Source organism: Sorex araneus, chromosome X (genome assembly GCF_027595985.1).
Source record: "Sorex araneus isolate mSorAra2 chromosome X, mSorAra2.pri, whole genome shotgun sequence".
Lineage (NCBI taxonomy): Eukaryota > Metazoa > Chordata > Mammalia > Eulipotyphla > Soricidae > Sorex > Sorex araneus.
In genome coordinates, this window is record NC_073313.1 from 343,769,732 (window position 1) to 343,795,143 (window position 25,412).

The window sequence follows — 25,412 nt, forward strand, 5'->3', positions numbered from 1 at the left end:
GTCCCTTTTCATTTGGCCATAGCATTCCAGTAGAATTATTTCCGAATTCTCACCAGAACGGACAGGAGGCATATACCACCCTCACAAAGCCCATGAAGACACTGAGTGTGTTTGGAACCAAGCCTTCAGCCTTTCCTTGGCCAAAGATGCACTTACGTTTTATTTTATTAGCAATTTAACAAAGAGAGTGTGGAGGCCTCACATTTTGACCACTATAATATAGAAGTTCAAGGTCAAAATTTAATAATAATAATAATAATAATGAGTAAAGAGCAACCAACCAGGACAGCTGCTCTGTCCTGGCCTTTTATTGTTTCCTGCAAACAGAGATGTGAAATTTTGCTGCAGAGATAAACTGTTCATTTTTCATCAAACTCGGCCAGAACTCTGTAAGGGGCATTTGGAAAGGTGGTTATCCATGACAGTTATTTCTTTAAAGGTAAAAACAAAAAAGAATTTTAAACCACAAATAAGAAGTTTACCTCTATCCTGCAGTACTCCCTCTTCCAGAGATTTAGGTGCTGGTTACAAAGCTCAGTGTTTGGGTTTGGATTTTAGGTAATTTTTTTTGCTAGTTATACAAGAGTTATAATGCATGAAATATAGCAGATATCTCATGGGTCTAGTTCTCTGTGCTTGCAAACATTTAAAATTGCACTTGTGGTACATAAAAGATTTATAATGATCTTACCCACAAATATAAATTTTATCCCACACAGGATAGAAGGCCTAGAAGCAGAACCAGTGAACAGCTGAATGTGAGTACGAAGTCATAAATTTGTAACACTTACGGCTTTTTAACAACCCCATCATAAATGTGACTGATTTCAATTTAATTTATGGGATTTTACAGCCAGGTCCAGGAATGTCCTTTGAAAACTAAACATTTAGGAACATCTAGTTTGAATTTCCATGAAAATGTTTGTGGTGCTGGATAGCAGACTGGAGGACATAAAGGCAGTCCATGGTTCATGCAAAACTGCCTGAGGAATTCTCTAAAATCCTGATAACAAACTAGAGGGTTCAAAAAGGCTCAAAACACCAAAGTCAAAGCACTACTGTACATGTAACAGTGGGTTTCTAGGGATACAGTCCAGTAGAGCAGGAATAGTCTAATATTTTGTAATGCAAACAAATCTACGTTTAAAACACAGTGGTTATGCTGCCCTAACTAAGGGATGATTCCATCAATGATTTAAATCCTTTGAATCTCAATGTCCCTATTTCTCCATTTAACATAAAGTATTTATTCAGCCTTCATTAGGTGTTAAGCACTGTGCGATATTTTCACACATATTATATCACATTAGCTTCATTTTAACAGGTATTTTTATTTAATTTTTATTTAAGAAACCATGATTTACAAAATTGATAATTGAGCTTTAGACATATAATGTTCTAGCACCAATCCCAACACCCGTGTCAATGTCCTTCCCCCAGTGTTCTCATGTTCCCTCCCCGCCTCACCTCCATTCCTGCCACATTGACAGGCACATCTTAAAGTTTATGGTAAGAATCTGGTTCATATGGTGTCTCATGATCTCAGTGCTGTTGAGTCTATGATTTTAATATATAGCTATATAGCTATGTCTCTCCCCTGAGGCCCCAAATCACTATACCCTAATTACTTCCCTTTTTCATCTTCTTCCTATCTCCTTAAAGTGGTTTCTTCTCTCTCCTTCTCCTCCATATGCTCTGGAAGTCAAGGGAGATCTTGGCATCCCACCTTTAAAACATTGCATTTCCTTGCCCGGTAATTCTATATACCTCAGATAGGTGAGATCATCTTGTTTTTATCCTTTTATGTCTGGCTTATTTCATTCAATATGACATCTTCCAGCTCCATCTAGGTTTCAGTTAACTGCATGATTTAATCATTCCTTACAGCTGCATAGTATTCCAGTATGGTGTGGTGTGGTGTGGTGTGGTGTGTGTGTGTGTGTGTGTGTATTTTTTTTTTTGCTCTTTTGGGTCACACCCGGCGATGCACAAGGGTTACTCCTGGCTCTATACTCAGGAATTACTCCTGGCAGTGCTGAGGGACCATATGGGATGCTGGGAATCGAACACGGGTCGGCCACATGCAAGGCAAACACCCTACCCGCTGTGCTATCACTCCAGCCCCCATCATAATCTATTTATCTGTCATTGAACACCTAGGCTGATTCCACATCTTAACTTGTACTAAGTGCCGTAATGAATAATAGTGTGCATATTTCCTTTTGAATGAATGTTTTTGTCCCCAGAGATAGATACACAACAGTGGAATTTTTAGGTCAGTGGCAGTTTAATTCTAAGCTTACTTAGAACTCTCCATACTGTTTTCTATAGGGATTAAAATAGACAACATCCAACCAGGAGTGGATAAGTATTTTTTTCACCACATCCCCGCCAATACAAATTTTTCTCATTATTTTTGCCATTTTCATGGCTGTGAGATGATGTCTCCTAATTGTCTTGATTTCCCTAATAATAAGTCATGCCAAATCTTTTTTTCTTGTGCCTGTTAGTTACACACCAGTCTTTCTCTGAGAAGTATCTGTTCATTTCCTCTCCCCATTTTTGATAAGGTTTTGAGGTGTTTTTTGTTGTTGAGAATCTTTATAAGTACTTTATATACCCTGATGTTTTTGAAAACCCCATTTTAAGATAAGAAGCCAAAAACTGGTCCTTTTCTTAGAACTGACATGAGTATATTTGATGATAATGCCCTTGTATAACCCGATTGAATCTGCTTCATAATGTGAATCCTTATGGGAGGAATGTAGGACAGGCTCCCTAATGCCCTTTCCTGAGATAAACTATACTCTCTGCTGTCTCTTTTAACAATTCATTTTATTGACCCAAATTTTAACAGCAAATTCTGCCAAATTCCTGGCCACAGGTGAATCTCATATCACCCAACCAACCGGGCATAATTCCATTATTAACCTGGAAATTGGAGTCTGAAGATACTTTGCTTTAGTCAACCTCTCCCTATTGTGCTTCTAGAGTAACATTTTTCAAGTATTCTGTGAAATGCTTTTCATCTCCAAAGAATATCCTTTCCTCTTCTTAGGAACCCCAGAAACATCCAATTTTTACTTAGATGAGACACAAACCAACATTAGTTAATCATGGCAGGTACTATGTCATAAATTAGAGGTGCGTCATAAATTAGAGAACACCACCCAGATGTAACTCTTATGCCTGAAAGTTCAGGAAGAGACAGACAAGATTTAAGAAATAAGACTACGAGTTTTGCTCTTGAGAAATGACATCTCAACATTGGAGATAGCCTGAAGCCTGTGGCCCTGGGAAGCTTCCTGGAGAAGACAATCTGGGCCTACAAGCAAACGCTGGGAAGGTCACCATAGCACCATAGGAAGGTCAAGAGCAGCCAGCGCCAGAAGGCAAGATGCTGGTGCCTGACAACAAGATTCTACATCATTGGCTGGACATGAGGTTGGGCTGAGCACCTGCAGGGGGCAGAAATATACTCGACTTCTAGCAGGAATCTAACAAAATGATCTCAGATCTGTATTCTAGAAATCAGCCCCTTAGAGCTGATTACAAAGATGAGAACAAATTAGAAAAATAGTGTACTTATTTTTTAAAGTATAGTATCAAGCTTAATATGCAGCCAATTAGGAAATCTGAAAGAGGTCTTTGCTTCCTACCTCTCCCAAACCAGCCCATACAAATGAATTTCCTGGACTCCCAACTCTCATTTGTGAAAAATAACTCATATATGTCCAACTAATAAGCTTGATGTCTATCTATGCACAAAGCAAAATTCCATCGAGTAAAAAATAATAACAATAAATGATGCCTTAGAAGGAAAACTATGAATAATAACTTTTTTCCCCTCTGAGTCTAGCAGTTAACTCCAATGCTGGACAATTTTTTAATATCATGGATTATGCTGTGGGAATTTAATACGTTCTCATTTAGTTTTGAACACTCTTAAGTCATAATATTTCTACATGCTCAGATGTATCTTTTCTATGCTGTACTCTTACTATCCCGGCTAATCTCTGCATTTAAAAAAGCATCCTAATTTGGAAAAGAGAAGCTTAACAAGACATGACGCTGATTGTTTACACAATCAAAACGTTTAATTGAGCGATAGTATTCTAAACCACGCTTGTGTGAAGGGAGATAATTTTTCCTTCATTTCCTATTTTATCAGAAAATTAACCTTCATTTAAAACACTCTGGTCTGAAACATTTTCATACTTACAGTCCCTCTGTTGTGCGCAAGAATTTGAATTTTAAATTTGCCATCCCTGTCTCTCCAAAGGAAACAAACTGGGAGGCATCCAAGACCAGGTGTTTATGATCAAGTGGACAGCAGAATGTGCCCTGTGTGCAGAACATGACAACTGACAGCCAAAGGGACGGCATAGCCAGGTCTCTTCTTATTTTTCAACCTTCAGGGAAATAATGAGGCTCTGACTCTGCACCAGAATTTTTTTGGACTGAGAACCTGCATTTCACAGATATTTCAATTAATTTTCAGAACACGGAAAGCATTAAGTTTCTCTCTGCCTGGAGAACTCAACATGTCCGAGACAAGCTGGGCTTAGATATGCGTGGTGATACAGAGTTGGCAACAGTCCAGATGAAGTTAGGCAATTCATTTGATGAACAGTGTGCTAAGCACTAACCTCTCAAGACACATGTTCACTAGAGCAAACCCAAGTTCCTTGGGAGGCAGCTGTTAGTTAGGTCTTGATCAAATACCCAAACTTAATCTCACAAGCTGCCATGCTGATAATTCTTCTGAGAATCCAGTCTCCCCCCAAAAAACATTTCTTTATCTATAGTATATATGTATATATGAAGAATATATATAAAGAATATATATGTATACAAGTTCCCAAACATCTTATAGCCTAGTTCTCCCTCTCAGAGAACCTGGCAAGCTACCGAGAGTTTTCTGCCCGCTTGGGAGAGCCTAGCAAGCTTCCTGTGGCATATTCATATGCCAAATATAGTAACAGTGATGGGTCTCATTCTCCTGACCCTGAAAGAGCCTCTAATGCGGCACCGTTGGGAAGGACGAGTAAAGAGAGATTGCTAAAATCTCAGGGCTACGATGAATGGAGACAGTATTAGGCCCGCTCGAGCAAATCGGCGATCAACGGGATGATAGTGATAGTGATAGTGACATGAATCAAGGGTAAAATATAAGAGGTTGGGATTGAACCCATGTTCTCATACATATGAGGCATATACTCTACTGATGAGCCACATCCTTGCTTCTTCCAAAATGTTATTGAAACTTCTGAGAAGGGGAAAGAATTTAAAAAATAATAATAATAAGGGTATCACGTTTACAATTAACCATCTGTGATGGGTTAAATTGTTCCTCTGAAAGATAAGCTCAAGTTCAAATCTTTGGTAACCTATGAAAGAGATCTTATTTAGAAATAGAATTTGGAAGATGATTCAGATTAAGCTGTAGTTGTTACATGTAGTCATTATAGTACTGATTCAGTAAGACAGGCACCTCCAAGGACAGAAGGAAATTTAAGTCGGCACACAGGGAGAAGGGCTATGATGGCACAGACAGAGACTAAAGTGAAGCAGCTGCCTGCCCAGAGGCAGCAAGGACTGGTGATGAACCCTTGCCTGGAAGCATACAGAAGTGGTGCCCCCCTGGTGGCAAAGTGAGTACACCTTTCTGATTAGGGCCTCTAGATGCATGAGAACACAGACTTTGCTTTATTAAGCCAGCAGGTTTGGAGTCATTGGTCATGGCAGCTCCATGAGGCGAGGCAATACCCCATTCATCTGCATCTTTCTTCACCCACGGTCTGCTTGAATAATTATTATATGGGTCTTAATATCTCTGGAATACTCACCCAGCGCTGCCCTGTGGAACAGACTTTGACTGAAGGTTTGGATGTTAATGATCTCTGCATGAAACTGTCACTTGACTCCTGAATTAAACCAGAAATCAACTCCAGCAAAGCTAGCTGTGCAATGCATCAGCAGCACAAACCCTGTCAGACATAGACCCCAGGCTGTAACTTTCTGCTACTTGCCAATGCCCCAGAGTCCTGATCCCATAGTCCACCGGTTATATGCCCCATATGTAGGAGGGGGTAAGTAGCTCCCAATCATTTTACAACAGAAGAGTCTCTTACCCCAGGGAGGTACCTGTGTTCTTTCTATGCATTAAAAACTTTTCTCACACAATCAATCACTCCATGGTTACAACCTTTCAGCATCAGACCACCACCAGAGGCTTCATTGAATCATATTCTTTAAAATTTTTCTTTAAGCGGCTTCCTTTCCTCTCTTCTCCTTTTTTTGTTTGTTTGTTTTTATTATTTGGGCCATATGTGGAAGAGCTCAGGATGCATCTCTCATTCTACACTCAGGGGTCACCCCTCGCAGTACTTGGGAGACCATACACGGTGCAGGGATTTAAAGTTTGGAAAGATAAGCACTTTAGTTGTTGTACTATCTCTCCAGTCTCCACATAGTTTTGTAAGTCAAGAAAGTATGTGTTTCTCAGTAACCAGAATCTGGAAACAATCTGAGTGCCCGAGAACAGACAATTGTTTAAAGAAACTTTGGTATGTCTACACAGTGAGATACTATGCAGCTATTAGGTAAGTTGAAGTCATGAAATTTGCTTATAAGTGGATGATCATAGAGAGTTTCATGTTGTGAAATGAGTCAAAAAGAGAGGGACAAACATAGAAGGACTGCACTCATTTGTGGAATATAAAATAACATCATATGAGATTGATACCCAAGGACAGTAGAGACAAGGGCCAGAAATATTGCTCCATGGTTGTAAGTCAGCCTCATGACCTAGGGGAGAAGGCAGCTGAAATAGAGAAGGGATCACTAAGTCAATGATTGTTAGAGGAATTGTTTGGAATGGGAGATGTGTGCTGAAAGTACATAAAGGACCAATTGTGATAGCCTCTCAGTATCTGTATTGCAGACCATAATGCCCAAAAGTAGAGAGAGAGTATGGGGTAAATTGTCTGCCATAGAGGCAGGGAGAGGGGAGGGATGGGGGGATTAGAGACATTGTTGGTAAAAAATGTGCACTGGTGGAGGGATGGGTGTTCAATCATTGTATGACTGAAACTCAAACATGAAAGCTTTGTAAGTGTTGCTCATGGTGATTCAGTAAAAAGAAAGAGAGATAGAAAGAAAGAAAGAAAGAAAGAAAGAAAGAAAGAAAGAAAGAAAGAAAGAAAGAAAGAAAGAAAGAAAGAAAGAAAGAAAGAAAGAAAGAAAGAAAGAAAGAAAGAAAGAAAGAAAGAAAGAAAGAAAGAAAGAAAGAAAGAAAGAAAGAAAGAAAGAAAGAAAGAAGAAAGAAAGAAAGAAAGAAGAAAGAAAGAAAGAAAGAGAGAGGCAGAGAGAGGGAGGGAGGGAGGGAGGGAGTCAGGAAGGAAGGAAGGAAGGAAGGAAGGAAGGAAGGAAGGAAGGAAGGAAGGAAGGAAGGAAGGAAGGAAGGAAGGAAGGAAGGAAGGAAGGAAGGAAGGAAGGAAAGAAGGAAGGAAGGAAGGAAGATACATGTTTCTAAGCACAAGAACTCTGGAAATGCTTTATAAATTGGGTTAAATGGGGGCAGAGAGATAGTAGGAGTTAAGACATTTGCCTTGCAAGTAGCTAACCCTTGTTTGATTCCAGCACTGCATATCTATAGTCCCCCAAGCACCTCCAGAAGTGATCCCCAAGCACAGAGCCAGGTAATAAACCCTGTACACAGCTGTGTCTGTTTCTAAAACAAACAGCCAATCAAGCAAACAAATAATTTAATTGAGGCTAAAGAACTCATAACATCAAAATCACATATGCTACACCATTTCAGGTTCTGCCTTTATTTCCATAAATTACAGCTACTGGATTTAGAATGAATTTAATAATAATTAATAAGAATTCTGGTGACTGAGATCCATAATTTTACTTATTAGGGGATAGAGGTTGTTTGGGCCACATCCAACATCTTACTCCCACTCCGTGCTCAGAAATCATTCTTAGTCATGTTGAGAGAACCAGGGTGGGCCACATGCAAAGTAAATCTCTTAAACCTTGCGCTATCTCTGTGGCCCAAAGTCACAATTTTAAATTCCTCATTACAGTCTTCAGTCAGTCTCTAAAATAGCAATCCTAGGTACTTGATTTTCTGAGGCACAATTATGAATGGGATTGCTTTTTTCATGTCACTTTCTTCTTTCTCATTCTTTGTGTATAGGAAAGCTATGGACATTTGGGTATTGATTTTAGAGCCTGCAACTTTACTATACAAGTCTATTGTTTCTAGGAGTTACTTGGTAGAGGCTTTAGGGTTCTCTAAATATAGCATCATATCATCTGCAAATAGTGAAAGCTTAATTTCTTCCTTTTCTATCTAGATGCCCTTAATATGTTTTTCTTGCCAAATCGCTATTGCAAGTACTTCCAGTACTATATTGAACAGAAGTGGTGAGAGTGGGCATCCTTGTCTTGTTCCTGATCTTAGAGGGAAGGCTCTTAGTTTTTCCCCATTGAGGATAATGTTTGCCATGGGTTTGTGGTAGATGGCTTTGACTATATTGAGGAAAGTTCCTTCAAAACCCATTTTGGTAAGAGTTTTCATGATAAACGGGTGCTGGATTTTATCAAATGCTTTCTCCGCATCTATTGGTATGATCATATGATTTTTTCCTTTCTTTTGTTGATATGATGGATTATGTTGACTGATTTCTGAATGTCAAACGATCCTTGCATCCCCACAATGAATCTCATAAGGTCGTGGTGTATGATCTTTTTGATGAGTTGTTGGATTCTATTTGCTAATATTTTGTTGAGGATCTTTGCATCCATGTTCATCAGGGATATCAACTTGTAGTTTTCTGCTTTGCAGTGTCTTTGTTTGTTTTTGGTATTAGGGAGATATGTGCCTCATAGAAACTGTTTGGGAGAGTTTCTGTGTCTTCAATTTCCTGGAAAAGCTTGAGAAGAACTGGTAATAAGTCCTTTATAAAAGCTTGAAAGAATTTCCTAGTGAATCCATCTGGAACTGGGCTTTTGTTTTTGGGAATACTTTTGATTACAGTTTCAATATCCTTGCATTTATAGGTCTATTTAGGTGTTCCAGATCTTCTTGGTTCAACTTTGGGAGATTTATCCATTTCTTCTAGGTTCTCTGTTCTCTCATACAGCCTTTCAAAGTAGTATGTGATGATTTTCTGAAATTCTTTAGTTTCTGTTGTGATGTCCCCCTTTTCATTTCTGATTTGGTTTTAGGGTTCTCTCTCTCTTTCTTTCTGAGTCTTTCTAGTAGTTTATCAATCTTGTTTATCTTCTCAAAGAACCAGCTCTTAGTTTCATTGATCTTTTGGATTGTTTCTTTTTTTGGGAGGGAGGGGTTTCCATGTCATTAGTAAAGGACTTGTACAAAGAAAACTACAAAACGCTACTACATGAAATGAAAGAGCACACGAGGAAATGGAAAGATATCCCCGGCTCATGGATTGGGAGAATTAACATTATCAAAATGACAATACTCCCCAGAGCATTATACAGATTCAATGCGATCTCTCTAAGGATACCCATGACATTCCTTAAAGAAATGGATCAAACACTCCTGAAATTCATATGGAACGACAAGCCCCCACGAATAGCTAAAGCAATTCTTGGGAAAAAGAAGATGGGAGGCATCACCTTCCCAACCTTAAACTCTACTACAAAGTGGTTATAATTAAAACAGCATGGTACTGGAACAAAAGCAGAGCCACAGGCAATGGAACATGGTGGAATATCCTTATATACACCCTCAAATATATGATCACCTAATCTTTGATAATTGAGCAAGAAATGTGAAGTGGGCCAAGGAAAGCCTCTTTAACAAATGGTGCTGGCATAATAGGAGAACCACATGCAAAAAAATAAATGGGCTTAGGCCTTGACCTAACATCATGCACAAAAATCAGATCAAAATGGATTAAAGACCTCAACATCAGACCAGAGTCCATCAGGTACATTGAAAACATGGTCGGCAAAACCTTCTCAGACATCGAGGCTAAAAGTATCTTTAAAAAGAACACTCCACTGGCCAACCAAGTGGAAACAGAGATAAACAGATGGGACTACCTCAAACTGAGAAGCTTCTGCACCTCAAAAGACACAGTGAACAGAATTCAAAGACAATCTACAGAATGGAAAGGGATATTCACCCAATACCCATCTGATAATGGGTTGATATCAAGGATTTACAAGTCACTGCTTGAACTCTACAAAAATAAAACATCGAACCCCATCTGAAAATGGGGCAATGAAATAAACAGAAACATTCTCAAAGAAGAAATCCGAATGGCCAAAAGGCACGTGAAAAAATGCTCTTCATCACTAGTAATCAGGGAAATGCAGATCAAGACAACAATGAGATATCACCTAACACCACAAAGACTGGCCCACATCCAAAAGTACAAAAGCAACCGGTGTTGGCATGGATATGGGGAGAAAGGGACTCTCCTTCGCTGCTGGTGGGAATGCCGACTGTTTCAGCTCTTTTGAGAAACAATATGGAAAATTCTCAAAAGATTAGGAATTGAGCTCCCATTTGACCCAGCAATACCACTTCTGGGAATATATCCAGAGTTGCAAAATAGTATAGTAGAAATGACATCTGCATGTTTATTGCAGCACTGTTTACAATAGCCAGAATCTGGAAAAAACCCGAGTGCCTGAGAACAGATGACTGGCTAAAGAAACTTTGGTACATCTACACAATGGAATACTATGAAGCTGCTAGAAAATTATGAAATTTGCATATAGGTGGATCAACATGGAGAGTATCATGTTAAGTGAAATGAGTCATAAATAAAGGGACAAACATAGAAAGATTGCACTCATTTGTGGAATATAAAGTAAAAGAATGGGAGACTAACACCCAAGAATCGTAGAAATTAGTACCAGGAGGATTACTCCACAGCTTAGAATTGGCCTCACATACTGGGGGAAAAGGCAGTTCAGTTAGAGAAGGGATTACCAAGTAAAGGGTGCTAGGAGAATCCACTCAGGATGGGAGATGCAAGCTGAATGTAGACTATAGACCGAACATGATGGCCATTTAATACCTCCATTACAAACCACAAAACCCAAAAGGAGAGAGAGAGCAAGAGGGAATACCCTGCCACAGAGGCAGGGTGGGGTGGGGAGGATGGGATGGGGGGAAGCATTGGTGGTGGAAAATGCACACTGGTGGAGGGATGGATACTCGGTTATTGTATGACTGAAATGCAAGCACGGAAGTTTCCAAGTCTGTGACTGTACCTCACGGTGATTCACTAATAAAAAGTAAAAATAAATAAATTTTAAGTAAATAAATAGGCAACATAGCAATCCTTTCCTTTTTTTTTTAATCTATAAAAAGTACATGAAAAGTGAAAACAGATAAAACCTCTGCAGTATCTTCTCCCCATGGCTAATTTGGCTTGTATTTCCTTTCTATATACTGAAACTCTCACACATCCTGATCACTAGCCTTTTCATCCCTAGCATTCACCCTGTTCCTTAGTCTGCAGGACCTTTGCCCTAATGGTAACATTTTCTTTGCTATTAAACTTGCCCCTGCTGCTGTTCCTCAAAATAGTCTTAGGGAGCTAGTAGTCAGAAGAAAGTAAATACCTCCTCTGCTTTTCCTTGCTCCCTCATGGCTACTGCCAGATCACCTTTGACACTGATGAGCTTCCACTTATAAATGGTAAATTTTGGAGAAGTACAGAGACCTGTCTCTCCTGGCTTTGTTCTGCTATCACCACCAAGATGGTAAGATCACCAACATATATTTCCTAAATTAATACAGTGAGGTGATTCAAATCAAGTTATTTGATCTTATTAGAATTTGACTCTCAAAATTACTCATTTCTAGGTTGGTACACCCTACCCTAGTGTATGTGCTATAACATGCGGATGAAGTAGGTAGGCCAACAAAACCCATGCCAACTGGTATCACTTGTTTTTATTCCCTCCCCTCTCCCTACATTCATCCATCCTAGGCAGAGAACTCATCAATTATGATTCATAATCATTGAATTCTCTTTGCATCAGCAAGAACTTCACCAATAAATTAATCAGAGCTCTGCAGAGAAGAACTAAGACAATGATCAAGGGTAAATGTACACCACACCCAAATGAAGTCCAAAGGATAAACCAACCAAATTTGTAATGACCAAGTCAAGAATGACATCATGAGGTCAAAGACACCTAGTGCTGACACCGTTACAGATAAAGGCTGAGGAAGAATAGATCTTAACTTTAAGGAACTTTTGAGCACATGTTATACATATAAATAACACTGTGAGAATTTTAAGGACTTGTATGGCACACACATTCATCTACTGATTGTATTTGCCTATGGGAGTTAATAAACCTTTCTGGGCCTCAGTTTCTTCATCTACTATAGTGAATAAGTGTTTTACAGTAAAATATACAAGGACTTAAATAGTATTCAATAATATGGAAGATATATATTATTAAGATAATAGGGACATATTATAAGTAGATTCTGGAGCAAAGGGAAGACTAAAAATCAAGTCACAGGACAGGCAAGTAAAGCCATAGAAATTGACCGTAAAGCTCAGCTCTCAGAAGATTCTGCTCCAGCCGCCTGCAAGATCAGTTCCACCAAGTTTTGCTTAAATTCCCAGGAGAAAGATGTTTTGTCCTGCTTGATATGTGGGGTAGTGACAGGAGGAAAGCACTGAGAGACTTAAGCTCATCATCCCACTTTTCAAAGACACCCTAGAAAAGAATCACCAGCAGGAGTAGAGGTTTTAGGGAGCACCCAGCATACTCGGTATAACTGGAGTGTGTGTGTGTGTGCATGTGAGGGGTGTGTGTGTGTGTGATGTGTGTGTGTTTGTGTGGCTGGAGTGTATGTGTATGTGGTGAGGGGGTTACTGTGTAGAAATGGCAGCATGGAAAGGGTTTAGTATTTTTCCCTCTGAAAAGTGCAAAACTACTGAGATCCCTGGGCCCTGTTCCAGGGAGTGTTCCAGGTCCCTGTTCTGGGGTGGTTTCTTAGAAAACACCTTCAGGCAGTCAAGTCTCAGGCAGGTCTACTTGACCCTCCCAATTTCCAATAGTCCCTGCAAGACCCCAAGCCACCAGGTATTCTGGTCTCTTCTAGGAGGGGTCTATGATATGATCTTCTGTGGCCCCAGGATGTCTACATGTACTGATGGAGTTAAAGGCAGGGACAGACCATCTCCTTGCATGCCACGGGTCATTTCTAAGCAGTACTCTAATGAGTTTGTAACTAAACTGCATGAAGATACTGGAATTTGAGACACAATTTGCAATCGACTTGGCCCCTAAATTCAACAGAATTTGGATCTTTTCAAGTGTTTTAAAAACAATCTGTGCTAATGGCATGATGTTCTTGCTAATGCCCTTTAAGGGCCAAATTTTCAAAAAATGGCATATAAATTTGTTTGCCGTTTCCATGTGTAGTTCTATGGGTGGGTATAAATACTGTTGCTGAACTAACAAGCTGATTTCTCTTTGGAAACATTTACACACGGGGTCAGATGAGGAGCCTACAGGAAAGCCTATCGTCTTCATCTGAGGGGAAAGGACAGGACCTACTTAGGCAGAGGTACATCAGCTAGACAAAGTCAAAATGGCTGTAAACCTAGAATGCCAGTATTAAGAGAAATTAAGCTGGGCTTTCTATGTAGCAGACCACCATGGTGCATGACTTGTTGCCTGGGTGAAATATCTTTTCTCCTCTCATCTGTCACTTTATCTTTGGCATTCCCCCCTACTAGCCATTCTAAACCCTGTATCTTCAAGGCTCTCTAAACCCCAGTTGCTTATGTTCTACCAGATTTCCCATCTCAGTTCCTCCACTTCACAACACCCTTGAACTTAGGTTTTTCCCTCCTTTTAACTCTAAGATTCCCAGGAATCCAGATAAGTGCTTGTCTGTCAATTTAAGATCATCGTGTCAACCCACATACACACCAGCCACTTTATTATATCATCACATAAACCCACAAAGCTTATATAACTCAGGTAATAATTAACTTCACAGTCACTACATCTTGCTTATCATGAACTCAAAATAGGTACCATTGAAGACTCAAAAGCAAATAACAAGTTTGAGGGTCAGAGTAGGGGTCTTTGGGTTTATTTGTTACCCGATATATCAAACAAAGTTATCAGCAGGACCACATAACCCAGGAGGTACTGGGGTGGCAGGACCAGAGCTCAGAGCAGGTGGTGCCTCCTCCAATTCATTGGCCATGCCCATGTGATTCACGACACCAGTTTTTCCATATTATGAACCACACCCACCCCTCACTGTACTCGGTTAAAAGTGAGGCATAAGAGTAATATCAGCAATAAGGATAGGGGTGACGGGACTCTAGCACTATAAAGAAGTAGTTTAAATCCCCCATGGTTCATCCTTCAGTAGAGGAGAAAGAGGTAATGAATGAGATAGAGAAGAAATTGAGCAGGATAGGAGGCAAGAGGAATGAGGTACTGAGAAATCTGCATATCTAGAAAAGTATGTCCCTGAGCCATCCTCTAAGGGCTTCTTCCCTCAGGAGCTTGTTCTCCCTTCCTCCAGCCTGGTTACATTTAGCTGCAGTCAGGCCAGATCTTCATGCAAGGTGGCCCTACCATGGCCTACTTGGTCAGATTAGACAGCCTTTCACGCCACCCCTACACCTGCCCGTCCTGTCCTCACAGAGCACAGTGAGGCCTCAGCAAATGCAGAGTGACATATAATTTTTATTTTTAAACCATCCTCTGCTCCCCTCATAGATGTCAACATGAAGGCAGGATTCACTCTTGTATACCAACACTCCTTCCATCTCTGTTGCGATTTTACCAGTTTCCTAGAATTGAAGGGGAAAGCGAAACAATAACAAAGCGAAACTTCTGTCCAGCTAATCTCCACATCTCAGATAAATGTCCTTCACTCCTCTGTCACGGCGCTGAAGCCCTAGCCTATCAGCGTGGCAAGATTAAATTTTATTGGAGGCCTACGCTCAAATCAATGCAGGAGGAATTACTCCACAGAGGACTGCATTGCTAGATAGGTTAAGTTTGGAAGTTCCTGGCTTCACAGAAGTTAGTTTTGGTTACTAGGAATTTTCCAGCCCATTTTCGCTGGCTTTAAATACAGCTCTGATCCAGCCATGATTTTTTTCTCCCTCCTGACTTTCTACATTTAGCTTTAGGAATTATCAATGGCATTTTTCTCTAAGCTAAAGAGACTCCTCAGACAGACACCATGAACATGTTTGAGAAATGAAAAACGGAACCTTTTCCTTTCTAGAAGCCATGGGTGAGTGTCTGCGAGCACACAGGCCCACCGCAAGCTTCTCTGGAGTGGTTTTGAAGGAAGCAGTGAATTCAGAATCCCACTCGCCTGCCAGATCCTCCTTCCCACACCACAACTCAGACAGGCTATTGCCAAAGGCCGTTCATCAAAGACAACCTAACCATCCTAATTTGTGTACAGTTGAGTGTGCCCACATGTAGCACATGGACCGGCCTCTGGCCATTAGCCATCCTCCTGGGATCCAGGTCTTTCATCCAACGGGCTGTCACGAGGAACTCGCAGCCATGCCACTTCTAAAGGTAAAGAGTGATGTGCCTGAGGGCACCACACTGCCAGCCACCCACCTTCCTGGCCAGCAGTGGCACTGGGGCCCCAACCACGCCAGACTGCGACATGATGTCAAATGTTCCTGTTGCAAGCTGACTTCTGGCTAAACCACGAGAGCAGCTTCCCTGCTCAGTGGAAACAGTTCTGTGAAAGAATTTAGGAAGCACTTCTCTAGCTTTTACCAGCAAGGTCCTACCAACCTCCCCACAACTGGCACTTAAGTCAAAAAAGAACCAATGCTATTGGATCTGCCCAGACCTACTCCCCACTTCTAAACACTGCGTATTTATATTATAACTAAAGAAAATACTGTTTCTTTTTTTTTAAGATATGTTCTGAAACTACTGGATGAAACTACTGTAGCTTTGCATAGTGGAACTGTAGCACTGTCCTCCCGTTGTTCATCGATTTGCTCGAGCAGGCACCAGTAAAGTCTCCATTGTGAGACTTGTTGTTACAATTTTTGGCATATCGAATACGCCATGGATAGCTTGCCAGGCTCTGCCATGCGTGCAGGATACTCTCAGTCGCTTGCCGGGCTCACCCAGAGGGATGGAGGAATCAAACCCAGGTCAGCCATGTGCAAGGCAAACAGCCTACCTGCTGTGCTATCGCATAGTGGAACTAGAAAGAAAAAAATTATTACTTCTCCCACCCTTCCCAGAAAACTATTTCCTATAGTTGATTATTTTTTGAGATTGAAATAGAAAGATTTAGCACCCAAAGAAAGTTTTCATCCAAAAACAAAATTTTCATGCACAGAAGACATGTTATATCTGTATAGAAAATAAATTTCAGACACCTAGATATGCCATCCCTTCACCTGAACAGCTTAAGATCAAGAAAATACACCCAGAATAATAAACGACTGTGAGTGTTTCTTTAGTCTAACTTCAGGTGATAATAATTGTGTTAGCACAGAGGATAGTGAGATTTTTTTTTCACAGATCCTCTGTTAGGTTATTTCATATGCAGATTAAAACAGTAAAGACATATTACCTCATGCAAGTATAACTGGCACACATAAAAAAGAACAAAAATAACTGATGTTGAAGTGGGGGGGATAAGTGGGGGGATAGAAACGCCCATCAACTGATGGTGGGAATATCAATTGGCTCAACATTTTTGGAAAATAAGATGAGTGCTTCTAAAAAAAACTAAGAATTGAGCTTCGACATTATCCAGCATAGACCTCATTCTTGGTATATACCCCAGGGTCCCAAAAACCTGAATTCAGAAAAGACATTTGTGCTTCTAGTTCATCGTAAGACTACACACAATAGCCAAAATTCATTGTTTTAATCTTCAGAATCAACATTTTTTTTGTTTTAGGGTCACACCCAATGGTTCTAGGGAGTTAATCCTGCCTGTCTCGGGGAACCATATGGGATACTAAGTCATGTGCAAGGCAAGCACCTTACCCAGTGTACTATTTATTGCTTCAGCGCCAGAATCAGAAATCTTACTTGCCAACATTTTAGGTCTTGCTCAACATAAAACCAATATACAGTTTTTATTCCTCATACAAATAAATATTTATTCAGCATTTATTTATTCTGTGCAATTAACAAAGAGTCTGCTACGTGGCAGCTGCTCAGTAAATGTTGAGGGAGCCATAGTTGCTCTACTTGGCCTAGCTCTAAGTGAATTTCAACATCTCCTGATGAGTGCTGTAGATACAGGTAACTTTACTCAGGGCCTTCTAGAAACTCTCCCAATTGTGGTCCTAGTCAGAGTCTGAGCTTAGAAAATTGGCCCCAGGCCTTCTCTGTAGCAACACATTGATTATCACTTGCCTGCCTGTCCCTTCTCTTTTCTTTGCTTCACCCTTCTGGGTCCAACAGAAACCCCTATTCTCCCTGCCTGAGACTGAGCATCCGCCTTTCTGCATAGCTGCTGCCCTCAAAACTGACAACTTGCACCAACCAGGGAGTTCCTGGGCCATGAGAATCTAGGGCTATGACAGATAAATAAACCCAAGAAAACAACCAAACAATAAAATTTTCAAGGGTCTATATAGGAACAAAATCATGAAAGTAGATCAGATTTCCTAAGGCTAGCCTGGATTGTTCCTAAAGAACCCAATCCTTAAATCCAGACCCATCCCATTCCTGTCACAGACTCAAGGAACACATGAAGGCCTTTGCTCTTCTGGATAAGTCCTCTCAGCACATGCACTGCCAGTAAGGAGAAGGGGAACTGGGAACCGCACTCTGGGAATACTGGAGGCTGTTTTCACTCAGTTTTTTCAGTTGACAAATCCCTGAAGACTGACTAAAGGGGAATAACTATTGTCCAGAGACTTGGAACAACCCCCACACATGTGACAATGGGTCAAATAACTACGAAGAGTTCTTCTGGGAAAAAGGTTGTGCTCAGTTCTTCTTAATGAAGAGTCACAAAGTCAATTAACTCATAACCATGCATGAGTCATTTACCTTATCTCCAAAATAAGGTTCTCCACCATTTGCTCAGAACCAACATTAATTGGGAGGCTAATTAGGGCCTTTGAACTTCTTCATTTCTGGCTCTGTGAACTCTGTCCTTCTCCCTGGTTGTTGTACGCAGGTGACTTAGCTCAAGCACCAGAAGCAGAGAGAAAACAGAACTAAAATTTGGTTTATGATTTTGACAAAGCAGAAATTCCGGCTGCCTTCTGAAGAATAAGCCCCTAAAAAATAGTCATGGATGTGGTGGTAAAGGCATGAGCTTTAGATTTAGCAATCCCAATTTCCTGTTCAACTCCACCATCACTACCTAGAAGTGATATTTCCACCATCACTACCTAGAAGTAATATTTTTTACCTGGAGTTTTCACCTTGCTGAATCTCTATGGTGAACTGCAAATGTCCACAGCAAATGTCTATCAAAGATAGTACCATGTGGGTCTTGAATACGGTTAACACTATGCAGCAAACATAGGATGAGGTTCATGAATATTTTTTTCTTTTTGGGTCACACCCGGTGATTCACAGGGGTTACTCCTGGTTCTGCACTCAGGAATTACCCCTGGAAGTACTCAGGGGACCATATGGAATCAAACCCCAGTCAGCTGCGTGCAAGGAATACGCCCCATCCACTGTGCTATTGCTCCAGCCTGAGGTTCATAAAATTCTTGAGGCTGGTTATTTATCATTTTTATCTTTGTTTTAGTCATTAAAAAAAAAAACTTAACTGAACCAGAGTGATAGTAGAGGAAAAAGGCTCTTTCTTTTCATGACCCAAGTCAAAAATCCCTGACACCCCATATATTCTCATGTGAACGCTGGCAGGATCTGAGCACAGAGCCAAGAGAAAGCCCTGAGCACAGCTGGATGTGACCAACACCTCTACTTTCAAAATAAGAAATTTTAAAAAGGACTTTGTTGGTTGTTGAAATAATTTTGCATAATTTTGCGAGAATTTTTGTAGTAGGAAACTACATAGACATTTAGGGGAGAGAAATAGTATGGTAGATAAGTTGCTTGCCTTGTACACTTGCACATAGTCAATCTGGATTCCATCTCCAGCACTGTATATGATCCACTGAGTTCCACAGGAGAGATCCCTGAGGGCAGAGCTGGGATTAAGACCTGAACACAGCTGAATACAGCCCAAATGCAGCAGGAAAAAAATCAAATTAATTTTTTTAATAGCATGAGCTTTTGATACCTAATGAAGCACTCTGAGCTTCATGTTACCCTGACCTCAGAATCGGGCAGTGTATAATGTGCATTATAGCTCAAGGTACCAGAGCTCACAGATTTCTATGTCGTCCACATTTGTGTCTCCCTCTTGACTTGGTGGCTTGTTTCTATATGGGTTCTCTCTCAGAAAAACTCTATGTCTTACAAACTTCAATTTAATTTGCTGCAGGTGCCCTGGATGCTGTTGGTATGGGGATGTAACGTAGTCTAGGGGCTTGTTCCATAATGTTTTCCTGCTCTATTGTGGTAAAACAGAATTAAAATTGCAAGATATTTAAAACATATAGTCTAGTGTCTTGTTATACATATACACTGTGCAAGGTTTCTCACCGTCTAATCCAGTTCATTAACACCTCCATCACTTCACATAGTTATCTTTGGTAAGAACATTGAAATTCTAGCCTCTTAGCAAATTTCCATTGTATAATGCAGTGTGATCAACTGGAGTCTCGTGTTCCTCCTTAGATTCTCAGCCCGTCCTATAGCTAGAAGTTGTACCCTGGAACCAACCTTTCCTATTTCTTCCATATCCATCCCACCCCCAGACTTTGGTGTTAACTTTTCCACACTGTTTCCATGAATTGGAACTATTTTTAAAAAGTTTCAGCATATAAATGATATCACAAAGTCTTTTTTTAAAAAATCTTCATTGGACTGTTTTTACCTAGCCAATGTCCTTAAAATCCAGCTATGATTTCACAAAAGGCAGGACTTCTTTTCTATATTATTTATCGTTATTGAATAATAGTTTACTATGCATTTGTGTATGCATCTCTCTCCTCTCTCCCTCCTTTTTCCTTCCTTCTTAGAATCTGAGTATCCACTCATACTTTGATTGACATTTAGGTTGAGTCCTTTTCTTGGTTATTTTTAATAGCTGCAATGAATAGCTCTCAACACCTTGATTTTATTTCTCTTAATATATATAGTTATATGAGAAGTTATGGTATGGTATTTCTATTTTCGTTTTGGGGAGAACCTGCAGGCTGTGTTCCACAGTGACCCAAGCAGACAGACAGCCTAAAACTATGTTTTTGTTTTTATTCATCTGCTAAGGGACACCCTTTGGTGAACCCTCTCTCGCCCCCAACTCCCAGCTGCCTGCCAAAAAAAAAAAAAAAACCAACAAAGCATCCCAGCCCTGGCTCATTCAAATGGTATTTGTCTCAAGAAAGTCTTCTGTCTCCTACATGGATTCCTTTAGTTCACTGATCTTGGAGGAAACTTGTGTCTCATTATCCTTTCAGTCTATTGTCATATTGGAATTAAGACAATTCCAACAAGAATTCTATACCTTATCAGTCTTTTAAATTTTAAATGCTCACCCGGAGAGTTTAACACAAAGCTTAGTTCTAGAAACATGGTGGTCAATCACTGTGTTCCTTAAAGTATGCTCCGGTTCTGTAGTCTGGCAGCACAGACATCCATGCCCTCAAGGAAGTTAGCAATAATTTCCGAACCACCCCAGATTTGCATTTCAATCTGATGCACATTCATGGGTGAGAACCTAAACTGCTCCGCCTCCTTCCTTTAGTTTCTCTGGACTATCCAGCAAAGGAACTGTATCTTGGTGACTACAGGAACAGAAATTTATTCTAACAGATCAACAGCTTAATAGCCTGAGATCAGGTCTTCTAAAGTTCATCCCTTCTAACATCTGTGAGGCAGACATCTTGCTCTTTCTTCTGGGCTTCCCAATGGCTGTCTTCTTTTCTCCTTTTCAGTTTTTTTTCCCTCTGTGCCTGTGTTCAGAGTTCCTCTTTTCACAAGAACATCAACAGCCACCTTAATGACCTCACTTTAACTTTATTCCTTCTGCAAAAATCTCCCTCCTATTACAGGCACATTTTGAATGCTGAGGAAAATAGTTCTAAGTGTGAATTTGGAGGATGTACAATGCCACATAGACCCCCCCCCCCATCACAAGGACTGATTTAACCCAATGAGCAAATATTGGAAGGACTAGACTGACATTCCTCTCTGACAGCTCTCCTGACCTCTAAATTTCCAGACTGAATTAACTTATTCCATTCTCCCTTTTCTAGTGGCCCCAGTAATTCTTCCCATTCACTAATTTCCCCACTGGATTATTAGTAGGTCAAGAGCTAGACTTGGCATTATCTAATTTTCAGGATGGCACTGTAGCACTGTTGCACTGTCATCCCCCTGTTCATTGATTTGCTCGAGCGGGTGCCAGTAATATCTCCATTGTGAGACTTGTTGTTACTGCTTTGGCATCTCAAATACACCATGGGTAGTTTACCAGGCTCTGCCATGCAGGTGGAGTAGTAGTTTGCTGGTAGTTTGGTAGTTTGGTACTACCTCTTGGTAGTTTGCTGGGCTCTCCAAGAGGAATGGAGGAATCGAACCCAGGTCCGCCAGGTACATGGCAAACGCCCTACCTGCTGTGCTATTGCTCTCAGGAAACAAATATTCTGTCACAGACTATATTGGCTGTAAAATAACTGAAATATCATAAGACTCAGACTCATAAATCATCCTTTTAACAATCCCTCAGTTTTTGTTAACTTGAATATTTTTTTCATTTTTTTGACAAATACTCTCAACTTAAAATATTCAGACATTATTTCAAGTGCTTAAGATACATCAGTGAACAAAATAGATAGCTGATTCACAGGGCTTCAAATTCTAGCAGACACTACTAGGAAATTGCTTCAGTGGTAATTCAAGTAGATTATGTCATGAATGAGTATATCTTGTCACCATAGGATTATGGTTATAATTTGAAAGGAAATGATGTGTTTATAAGCCAAACACACGCTAATTATTCTTATGCCTGTGCTTGTCAGTAATACAGTATTTGCTATTTTTTAGAGAAAAAAATGAAATAAAAAAGCACAACAGTCTATAACATGGAAATAGAAATTATTTATAATTTCTTATTCAGAAAAAGTCTGAGAGCTGAAAGCTTATTAAAACTTACTTGATAGATAAAGCTGACCTGATTTGAAATGGAGATTCTACAAGTCTTGATCCAACTAAGTATAAATATTTGCATGTTTAACTCTAAAGAAAATGAATGTGAGGGGCTAGAGTGATTGAACTGCAGGTAGGTAGATCATTTGCCTTGCATGCAGCTGACACAGGATTAATTCCTGGCTTCCCACATGGTACCCTGAGCTCAGCAGGAATGATCCCTGGATGCAAAATGAGGAGTACATTGTATGCACCACTGGTGTGATCCAAAACCAAATCAAGGGGGGAAAAAGAAAAAAAGGAAAAATTAATGTAGGTGATAATGGCATCAGGTCATATGGTACTCCCCCATATGAATATGAGAGCTACAATAGCAAGATTTTACATAAGGGATTTTTTACTTTAATATATGTACCTCTGCAAGATTGACAGCAATATTAGTTTCTCTTAAAACCCTCTCTTAAAGGCCATATTTTTTTTATTAGTGAATCACCATGAGTTACAGTTACAAACTTATGAGCTTTCATGATTGCATTTTGTTGACATCCCTCCACCAGTGCCCAGTCCCCTCCACCAGTGTTCCCAGTATCCCTCCCACCCTCCCACCTCATCCCCCCACCCCAGCCCACCTTTGTGGCAGGGCATTCCCTTTTGATCTCTCTCTCTCTCCTTTTGGGTGCTGTGGTTTGCAACAGAGGTACTGTGTGGAAAGGCCATAATTTTTAAATTAGCTGCTAATGCAGATAGAGAGTTATCAGCCAGAGAGATTGAAAAGGTTACATGAATGGTCCCCTGAGCACTGTCAGGAGTAACCCTGAGCACAGAGTTTAAAGTAGTCTCTGAGCACTTCCAGGTGTGGCCCCTGGACACCAACATATATACACCTGCTTCAATGGCTTTCACTATCGCTATTGAACAGCTCTGAGCCATTCTTCTTGAGCATGCCCAGAAAAGACTGTTTCAAGCCAGCAAAGGGAAGTGCCAGATTAGAAGAGAAAACTCTAACTAATCCTCCCTCTATCTCCTCCTCTTTTGTTTACACCCGTCAACTTGTTCTGCAGATACCTGCTTCCTCCTTGAAATATTGACCACAGGGCTGAGGTTGCCATGTCAGTCCCCATTTCTCTTTCCACAAGCTACTGCCAAAGCATGTTCAGGAAATCCTGGCATCCAGGGGCTGGTAAAATGACAACTGTGTCCTGAGAAAGGCAAGATGTCCAGGCTTTCCCAGTCCTGAGCTGTCCCAGCTGGAATACTAATTTCCCAGTGCATGGTCACCTCCTTCCAAAGACAGGCATGTTTATGGGGCTGTTTCCTTTGATGTACATAGGCATATGGCAGTGGTTTTCCTTAGGCTGTCTTAAAAGTCATCTGAACTTTTCTTTTTTAATAACGAAGCTTCGGTAGTGCCACATTTTCACTCACATCACAAACAAGGTCTTCTTATTACATTGGACTTTACAACTTCTCCCCTTCATGCAGAAGTACACACGTCACCATATACCAAAAATATGGTACTCATTTATTTTTAATAATAGATGCATTTTTTAAAAAGTAACAGTAACAGGGTAAAATGTTCAAAATACTAAAGTTAGTGTTGAATGGATTAATGGCAGGCATATGACTAGATGTGTATCGGGGCAGACAAAGATAAAGATGGATCCAAAGTAAATTTATGATTATCTAGCTTTAGCACCAACAACTGGTAGAAGGGTAACGTCTACAATACATTTGTGTGAGCTGTGCTGTCCTTATGCTTTATCAATTTCTTTCTAAAGGTAAGATAAAATCATATGTTTTCACCTCCCCCATAGAATTAGCTACTCATTTATCACCATGTTAAAAAAAAACTAAAATATAAGGTGAGTTTACACACACTTTATCATTTATAAAGCAAGAGGATACCTGTGTTATTTTCTCTTGATCTTGTTTTTTGGGGGAAAGTGCAGGTCTTCCAAACCCTGCATTCTCCCACTGATAGCATATGATGTAATCGGATTCTTACATTTGAAAATATAGAAAGCTTGAATTGAAAGTTGATGGCATTTATGAATATTTGCAGAAGTTAATTCTCTAATGTTATCAAATGGACATGCATTTAGAGAAGGAAAAAAAACAGCAAATTGAATGTGAATTCATCTGAAGTTCAGGAAAAAATTAATTTACTCATGACTTTATTATAAACTTAGAAAATTTTCCCCCAATCTATCTCTATATAGAGAGGAATAATTTAGGGGTCATTGTAAGTACTAACATTGTGTGCTGCTTTTTTTTTGTCTACATCCGAGTATGCCACACTGTGTTTTCTGCTGGGGAGGCGGGAGTAGGGAGGAGCAATAATACTGCCTTTTTTATGGGGAAAAGGCAGCTTTTATTTTAATGTTAAAGAGTTGTCAAGAAACTTATATTTTTCATAGCATTAAAAGTTATTTTTTATTCTGCTTAATTGTTCATTGAAATTTCAAAACCAAATGTGCTTCCTTGCCAAATATCTTTGTAATATGTACATTTCACACTGGCTTATTATAATAGGTTTTCTCATGGGATCTAGCATTCTGGCATCTGCTTTGTTATGATATTATAACAATAATTAACATTCAGCACTTACTGTATAGCCAGCCTTTGATCCATATTTTTAACAAAATGTAATAACAATGCTCTTTCACACAGCATCTTTCATCCAGAGGCCTCAAAGTAGTTGGCAGCATCATATTATAACCCAAGATAGTTGTATTCACTCCTGCAACCCTCCCAACACCCCCGTGGGGGTCTGTGCACAGCAGGCATTCTTCCTTAGGGAGTTAGGAAGAAAGGTCAGCTGAAGTGCCAAGCTATATGATAAGATAGAGCTAAAAATAGAATCTGGTCCTTCCGTCTTGGTTAGAGATTCCAATTTTTCAGTGCACTTATTTTTATTTCGTTGTTGGCTTGTGTTAGTTTTGTCTGTTTGTGTTTGTGTCTTTGGATCACACCTAGTTGTGATGAAGGATCACTCTTGGCAGGACACAGAAACATAGAACATATGAGTTGCCAGATCTCAGGTCTCAAACCCTGGTTGACTGTGTGAAAGGCAAGCACATTACCTGCTGTTCTATTTCTCTATCGCCTTGTATATTCTAAATAATGGATTAGATGGAGATAGTGAAGTCAGAGGTAACAACCTCTCA